General features: G+C 33.9%; 1 protein-coding gene across 1 annotated transcript in view; it reads left to right on the top strand.

Annotated features, from left to right (window-relative positions):
• Nucleotides 1–202: 202 nt before the first annotated feature.
• LOC125683591 (protein TANC2-like) overlaps nucleotides 203–9,382 on the top strand; it is a 75,491-nt gene continuing 66,311 nt past the window's right edge. Inside the window, exons 1-2 of the mRNA XM_048924901.2 lie at nucleotides 203–286; nucleotides 8,736–8,936. The gene's annotated coding sequence lies outside the window, so the exon portion shown is untranslated. The remainder of the gene's footprint in view (nucleotides 287–8,735; nucleotides 8,937–9,382) is intronic.

Here is a 9,382-nt window from a genome sequence, read left to right as displayed (position 1 = left end):
ATTTGTCATCTCGATCAAAAAATCAATTCGGGTACACCTAATACAAAGAATTTAAAACTTTTAAAAGAAGTATGGTTTAATGAATGCATAGGTAATAGATCAAGTGTATCTGAACCTTTACTATTAAATGCAAATTAGAAGAAAAAACATCATGATTTTTAATTTTTTGAATTGATGGAATATACGAGGTGCAACATGATTTTGATTTAGATTGAAAGTTGCAGACGAGAGAACGCGGGAACTTTACAGTGCAGTTGTCAAAATTGTGATTGATGTAAAGTTTTTGGTAGGGTTGCCTCAGCTGTATTAAAATTATCGATAATGATACTAACTTAAAATTTTATTTTAAAATCTGCTGTTGGTTGTATAGAATTATTTTTAGCTTGTACTTGTAGCCTAGTAGCAGTGCTACAGTACTATAGTACGCTAAGTAGGTCCTATATTTGTAACACTAGTAATCTAACCGTTTACATATATAAATATAGGTATAGTTTAAATCTGTATTCATATATTGTGACCCAAGCACCTGTGGACAGTGGCATGAAATAAGTGTTAATATAGGGGTCACTAAATTAAAATTATTCAAATTTGTCACGATCAGTCCCTGAGTTTTGAGCATGAAAGAGTTGCCTTCCCTTAAAACTTGTTAGTGTAAATTTTCAGGAAGGGAGAAAATGCAACGGACCAGACCATGGTTCTACTTCTGGGTTCTGCCTCCTGAATATCTAGTCAGGTGCTCTACCAACTGCCCCCTGGATCTCTAGTTAGGTGCTACATCAGCTGAGCTATTTGGCCATCAGTGATCGAAGCCGGCTGATCACTACATCCCTCCCTCCTTTAAACGTCACCACACTTGCACTGACTTGAAGACATCAACCTTGACAGACATTAAACTTGGTTCACTAATAGATTGTGAGGAGTAAATGACCCCTATTGATTTTGAGGTCACATGGTCAAAGGTCAAACTGGACATAGGAATATACTGTCTGCTCAATTTCTAGGAAACCCTAATTGCATCAGTTACAGACATCAAACTTGGTACACTAGTACATCTGAAGGAGTAGATTACCCCTATTGATTTTGAGGTCACAGTCAAAGGTCAAACTGGACATAGGATATACTATCCACTCAATATCTTGAGAGACATCAAACTGGGTACATCTGTCATCATAAGGAATGGATGACCCTGATAAAATTTTGGATCAAATGTCAAGAGTTAAACTGGATATAGTAATATATTATGTCCTATATTTAAGAATCATTTGCTTGATTAACACCAAACTTTGTACACTGGTACAGCATAAGGAGTAGATGATCCCTCTTGATTTTTAAGTCGCATGGTCAATCCCCTCTGGACATGGGAAGATCTTGTCTACTATCAATTAAATGATGCATAATAACCCTTTTCAATTTACCATCATGGGGGGCCAATAATTGTTTTACAAACATTTCCTGATATTTTTCTAGTCACAGGTTGTGAGTCAATCATTCGATTATTATTTGATCTAATTTTTTTTATTTTGTTTTATAACATTTAGTTGTACAAAATAAATGCTTAAAATAAACTGAATTTGGCTTTTTTGCACTTTAACACCAAAACAGTAATGAAAATAACAGAGTTAAGGAAAAACAAAATGTCCTAAAATATTGTGATATTGTGAAAAAATTTCGTGATATATTATAATTTAATTCTTATTGTATCCTAGCTTGTCTCTGATTGGTCAAATTCCAAATGAGAAATGCAGGTTATTTTTGTATAACCTGGTTTGGTATGGGGACACATCCCCTTGACAACCAGAGCCGGAACTATTTTTTATTCTCTTTCTAAATTTACATTGCAGCTCTGTTTTCAGCCCTCTATGGAATAGAAAGTCAACGTGAACAATAAGTTTCTTCGGTTTGATACAAATATTGTTTTCTTGTCCATTATTAGCATCTACTTGTATGCAAATCACAATATTGTAAAACATCTTCAACAAGACACTGTGAAATTCTTTACCCAACCCTATAAGGGAAATCTCCTTCAATCAATTTAGAACTATTATAGATACATGGAAGGGGGTAGGGACTGCAGATGCAGCTCCTTTCGAGTACATGGTGTGGAGGTGCATGGTTGAATGAAAATCTCTTTTTCAATATATTATATACTGTTCTAGTTTGCTGTTTCCTTTTATGGAAATTTTGCAAGCCTTCCATCTGCATTACTACCAATTTTTGCTTTTTGTTTTATTTTTTGTTCTGTCTTTTGAAAAATTCATTTTTATTTCATCTTCTTAAACCTGTTTTGTTTGTGTACCTTGTAACTTATTTACTGTAAACTGCTATATATTATGTATTTTATTATCATATTTTTCCTTAATTTACATTTAACAGTTATAGTGCTTCTTAACAATTCTTAATGCTGAGGTTTGAATTTAATGCTTAAATTTCATAGTGAAAAACTTTTGTTTGATTTATATTTAATTCTTAACTTCTGAAACTGTCTAGCTATACAGTATGCGTGTAAATATGGATATATGTGGTGTTTTTTTGTTGTTGGTTTTATTTTTCTCACTGGGGAAAGGGGGGGGGGGGGGTCATTGCTTGATCCGTGTTTCAACAAAGCAAACAAAAATTCATACGTCACATTTTTATCACATGACATCAGACACATTGACATGTGGATCGCGATTTGTCACTTGCTTACATATTTTCTTGTGTCGGATTTACTATTAGCGACAACGTTGCTTACAAGGGTAAGTTTTCATGTAGTAGAAGTTTTCACAGAGTTAAAAGCCACAAATTATTGCATTTTCTGATATTTGAAGACTTACTTTGGGTACATCTAGGCCTAAACAATGCAATTTCCCGTATTTTCTCAATCTGTCGGAGATGAGCGATTTCAAATCCGATCTCTAAAGGGCAACGAAATACGCATTGCATGCTTAGTCTACACATATTTTGTTATGACAAACTTCACCTTTGGATACAATAATTTAATAAATAGACCAGGCTCTGTTGAACTAATACAAATTGACAAGGAGTTAAGATGGCAACTTTTACCCTACATGTAGACGTTTCATCGTTGTTGCTTAGTAAGTTAATCATTGTGGCTCAGATGACAAGTTATGTACATTTTGACAAACGAAGGTTAGTATCTTTGTCTCCTGCATTAAGTTATAAAGAATGACTTTTATTCTGGGGCAAGTTATTCGAGTATAACCTGGTTTGGGTCAGTTTACGCTTTTTTATAATCCGCTTCCCTAGTGATGAGATTGCTAAAATTGAAAATCACTAACAATTCATTCCATATCAGAGGTAATAGTTTTCTTTCTTGTAATTTTAAAGTCGCTAAAATAAGCTCTTGCTAAATATGTTTGCCCATTTTTATGGGAAAATCACTAAATTTGTGTCTCGTTAAAAATTCCACTCGTATCTTATTTGAATTCAACCAATTTAGGTTGTACATAACATTTCTGACATTTTTTCTTCTAAAATTGTATTTTCAACTTCTCTATATAAAGAGTTGTAAAATTTTCTAAATAGGTTAGAATTTTATTTTGTTTATCCATACTCCATTCATCGGCCGGGTTAGCTTGGTGGTTAGATTTACCTAACTAATAATGCAAGGGTCCCGTGTTCAATCCTGATTTATCAAGATAATTTTATACCTTTCTTTACAAGTACAATAGCTATGTAATACATCCATTATTAAATATACAATTAACCATTTGTAAGAGAGAGATGACCACCAGGAACTATCAAAAATATGCTTTAAAACGGACCTCGTAATATACTCCCAAGTTATGTTTTTGTAGCAACAAGATAGGAAGCAAGTCAAGGTAGCTCATTGACACTAAAAAATTTTCTAAGGCCACACCAATTTGTAAAATAGTACTTCGGATTTTCAAACAAAAAAAGTGAGGCGAGAGGGTGAGATTATTTTATAAGTTTTTTTTATTTTTTTATTTTGGAGATAAAAATTATGAGGCAAGCGAATACAAGAAATATAAATAATATAAATTGAATTAAATGGGATTTTTAAAAGTGATCGCTTAAAAATAAAGATCTAAAATCATCAGATATCGTTTGTTTACCACGTGAACTTAACATTTTTCAACTTAGTTGATATAGTTTACAATAAATAAGAAGTATTTCAGGTTTCAAAGACATTTTCTTCATACCTAATACATGTACATTGCAACATTAATTCATAAGATCTTTTTAACGGATTTTATATTAGTTTCATTTCTACAAACTTTCGATTCAGATCTATGCATATTGATAGGGACATGTCCAATTTTGAAATCTAAAAATGTATCGCCTTTAGTATTTTATTGAATTTTAATAGAATGCACATAATAATCACCAAAAACCTTTTGTGAATTTGTCGTTAACTGTTGATCTGATTTATAATAGTCCATAGTACCCCTTGCTTGTCGTAAGAGGCGAATAAATGGGGCGGATGAGACCGCAAAAACTGAGACCCATGTCAAGTGTGGCACGATAAAGATCCCTCCCTGCTCAATGGCTATAAGCGCTGAGCATAGGCCTAAATTTTGCAGCCCTTCACCGCCAATAGTAACGTCTTCATGTGAGTGAAATATTCTCAAGAGATACTTTAAACAATATATAATCAATCAATCGTATGCTGTCAATGTTCTCTAAAGAATGGCATCGAATAGCGCTTCAAAATTTTCTTCGGCTTCCAGTTCGATTGCAGTATAAGGAACAACTTCCAATCCAGTGTTATGAAGTATCGTACATATTAGGATATAGATATCACGAATAACTTAAAACACCGTATTACACTGTTAGGAAATTTTTCGAGAGCCCGCAATTCCGTCATTTCTCGGGCACATGCATCAAGGTCGTTTGAGCGCTTGTTGTAAAAAGTTGAAAATATTTTACGCAGATATTTTTGGACATGCGAGCAGATATATTTTTTGATAATATTATAATTTGGATTTATTACAAATAGAAGCAGCGAATCTGACGTTCTAGATTACAAATTGGCATGGCGTAAAGGCTCGTCAAAATGCCTCTTATGAAAGATGATTTCACCATCGAAAGATTGATACAAGCTGTGAATTATTTTATGTTAAATCTTTGTTATTTTTCCCAAAATGATAAAAAGGGTGTTTTGTTTGCAAATAAGAGATTCTAAACTAGAGTCCAAATTTCGCTATGATTTGATGCATGGTATGAATATATCTGACAAAACATATGGAAAAGACTCCGATGTAAACGTTCTAAATCTTTAGGAAAAGATACTTATGAAAATGTTGATTGTTAATTATTTTTAAATCTTAAGAGGTGTTTTAAAGAGCCATTAAATAAAATTTTGGTGTGATGTGCTACCTTAATTGTACCTGAAATATATCATGAAAATTGTATTAAGAAATGTGATGTCATGACTTGAAATTGGTGATCAGTATATAGTTAGAAGCTTTGAATTTGATAGAAGTTGCAGGAGCAAGCTCACTGACTTTGTATTACTCAAATTTACCTCAGAACTCATAAACCCTTAGGCACAGTGGTAGATGGGAGGTAATTTTAAAGATGTCATCAAATGTATGATGCAAGAGTTATTGCTCTTTGATTTGTAATGATCAAACATGGAAAAATTGTCAATTTTGAACCTCGTTTGATATTTGCAGGGATGTGATTTTTCCTCTTTTCAGAGGACATTAATCCTTTGATTGGCTCAATTTTGAAAAAAATTGAAACCTTCTAAGTCTAGGGTTGATCTAAAATGACAGAAAATGATATTTTTCCAGGTAGGGTGAGGTGTTTTCCTCCCTTTTTGACCAATTTTCATCTGATTTCTGAGATTTCAGTCACATCCCTGTATCTGAGATAGCTCCAAGTTTCATATTTTGGTTTCTTGCAGTCTGATGAAAAGTAGTATGATAAAATTAACTCCCCAAATGTCTCGCAGAGATATGTACAGGACTACCAGTAGGTCAGTGCCCCTTTTAACAATATTATTGGGCTTTTCAAAACAGGACTATTGATAAAGCCATAGTTTTACATATAACGGTACAGACATTATACTGTATATTCATAATACTTGTATCTTAGGCCAATTCAGCTTAATTGATAGATTATCATCCCCGCCCGCCCCTCAAAAATTGGCCCGCTCCGGATTTTTTTATTTTGCGAAACTTGCGATTTCCTGAATATTTCCATGTCCGACTCTGGTATTTACACTTCTTGTTTACATTTCCAGTATAGAAACGTGAAAAGCCACGAGAAGAAAATAGATCTATATGGTTTTCTTAATTTCTCGAGTTCTTAAAGACGTAAATCTTGAAGAAGTTTGGTATATTTCTGTTATATCCTTAAATTAAAGCTTAACCTGGAATTAGTGTATGAAAGTAGCATAGATTGATATCCATCTGCCATTATATGATGCGGATCTCTTCATCAGCTGAAAAAAAATGAGTATTGCCCATAGTGCTTCTGGAAAAATGTCGCCGTCACTGCGGTATACTTCATTGACAATTCCGTAATTAAAATAATTAGATTGTTTAGAAAGTACCATAAGCGTTTTTAAATTTCAGACAAGCTTTCTCAAACGTTTTGTTTTTGCTTGGTTTGAGAGAAGAAGAAAAAAACATTGCAGCTAATATGACTTCACAATGTAACTGTTTACATCCACCACATTAAAATGTCTACAAGTCGTGTTGCAAGATGTTAATGGGCTTCGCTCGTCTCAACGGTCACACCGTACAACATATTTTTCTCAGAAAATAAAAATTAAAAAATAAAATTCTCCCACCCGCCCCATACTTTTTGGTGACCCTGGATGATAATCTACTAATTAAGTTGAATTGGCCTTATATCTTCAATATGGAATCCCATTGGGATCCGGGTTAGAATAGGTCCTCAGTACCCTCTGCTTGTTGTAAGAGGTGACGAAATGGGGTGGTCCTTCAGATAAGACTGCAAAAACCGAGGTCCTGTGTCACGGCAGGTGTGGCACTATACAGATCCCTCCCTGCTCAATGGCCATAAGAGCCGAGCATAGGCCTAAATTTTGCAGCCCTTCACCAGCAATGAGGACGTCTCCATATGAGATACTCTTGAGAGGGATGTTAAACAATATACAATCAATCAATTCAATATGGAAAATTCTGCTTAAAAGCTGATTTTGTATATATATCTATCATGACCGTTGCCTTCTTTAAGCATGCAGTTTTAGGTTACATGAGCCACTCTTGTAACCAAATATGATCTGTATTTGTCCATCATTGTGCATTAACATTTCAACATTTTCAACTTCTCAAATACTACCATGTCAATTTCTAGTGTATTTGATTGATAACATAGATCTATAGGGTAATGGCAGCAGAATTTTAACATGGCCCCTGGCCTTATGGGGCTGAAAGGCAGGCCAAAACTTTGATTAAAAAAAATGCATTCCATAAACAATCTTCTCTACTTCTGAATTTAATGTCTAAATGGCAAAATGTATGCATAATTATGAGTATAAGAAGGCTTTTAAAGATAAGATAAATTCTGATGACCTATGGGGTCAGGGATGAAGGAGGTTCTCTAGCAAAAATGCATTATTTCTTTACATGAAGACTTCTTCTAGATTAATGGACACCAAACAAAGCAAACTGGATGCATACTAGTAACATCAGACCTCCACAAAAGTTGAATTTCATGGCCTCTGGGTCATGGATTTTGATGATAGGGTGTGGCTCTATGGCCCTTTTAGGGAAAGTGCAATATTTATAAAAGACACTTTTTGACTTGCAAACATCAAACAACCAAAATTAAATGCTTGGTGATACTGATCTTGGAAGCCTCTACGAAAATGTGAAATTCAAATTCATGGCCCTCGGGGATTTGGTGCTAAGGAATGATGACTTGTTCAGTTAAAATGTATGAAACGCTTGAAAATTATTCATATTTAACAGAAAATATTAGACACATAAAATGTGTACATTATTAGGCTGAGAATGGTTTCCTCTACCAAATTTTATTAACCCATGCCATGGATATATAATCCTGTACTATTTTGCCAAGGTCATCTGTTAAAAAAATGTTAGAAATATCTATTTGAAGCCCTATCTTTGTAATGGAAAGACATAAGTAATTCTTGGCACAAAGGTCACCACATTTTTCTGTAACAGACAATATGTCAAGATCCTAAACCAAGTTCATTTGACCTTGTTGACTAAGGTCAGTGTTGGCCAAGGTCAGAAGTTAAAATAGGTTGTTTCTCTTGGTCATAACTTAGAAATTAAAAAATAGTAAATGTTTATACTTGGCACAATGGTTGCCTACAAGGAAATTGTATGACTTTGGATTAGGGTGAATTGGTGACATTCAAGGTCGATGATAAAATGTCAGAAATATGAATTTGAAATGGAGAAACATTAAAACCTCATATTTTACATCAGGGTTGGCTTATGACTATGCAGTGTGCTGTACATAGCCTTATTAAGCCTAGGTAACTCAGGTGAGTGATGTGGCCCATGGGCCTCTTGTTTTTATTTGTGATACTCATGTGTTTTTAAAGTCCATGGGCCTCTTGAAATTGATAAAAAGAAAAATTGTTGTGCTGGACTATAATGATAATCTTTAAATTGTGATTTATGGAGGAATGGCTTGAGCAAGTACATTTTTCATCTTCAAGGGTTACCTCAGCAGCTCTGCAATGAAATTGTGTGCACTTATTTGTTCTGTCAGTTGATGTGTAATGTTATATGCCTTACGAATCTAATTCATATGTATCACAGATTTAAAATGATCCCGGACCCTTACCTGTGTGCTGCATTCCTGTAGATGGCTTGAGTTGAATACCTGTTTTCACAGTTGACGTAAGGTCACACTATTTTCTCCAGGAATTTAACAATGAAGACAAGTTTGTGGTTTGCTGTGTTGTGACTGGATCTAATCAGTTTGGTGAATGGATTGAGAAAACGTGTCCCGATTGTAAGGTAAATGCTTGATTTGGTGTATATTACCTATTTCTGATCAGTTTAGCTGTTTTTTTGTCACATGTGAATTGTATCCATTGAACATAAAGACCCTGCCCTTTTCGTAAAGTTACATGTAATGAAATTTGTCCTAAAATTTAGTGTCAGAATTAATCTGTTGATAAGGATGAGTCAGATTTAGGTTACAATTTCTGTACTAGGACATCTTTAATGAACATAAGCCAGATAGATCTCAAGAATTAAAAAATATCTTAGAAATGTTAGCCATCAGTATATTTTAAAGTTGAATCTGTTTAAAACTTTTCCCACTGTCTATGTGTGTGTATATTATAAGTGTGTGTATAATGTGAGTGTGTATATAGTGTTTACAAGTGTGTGTATAATGTAAGTGTGTATATAATGTAAATGTGTATATAATGTAAATGTGTGTATAATGTAAGTATGTG

The sequence above is a fragment of the Ostrea edulis genome, chromosome 6 (assembly GCF_947568905.1).
Source record: "Ostrea edulis chromosome 6, xbOstEdul1.1, whole genome shotgun sequence".
Taxonomy (NCBI): domain Eukaryota; kingdom Metazoa; phylum Mollusca; class Bivalvia; order Ostreida; family Ostreidae; genus Ostrea; species Ostrea edulis.
Note: the sequence above shows the minus strand (reverse complement) of the source record. Positions and strands in the feature narration are given on the sequence as shown.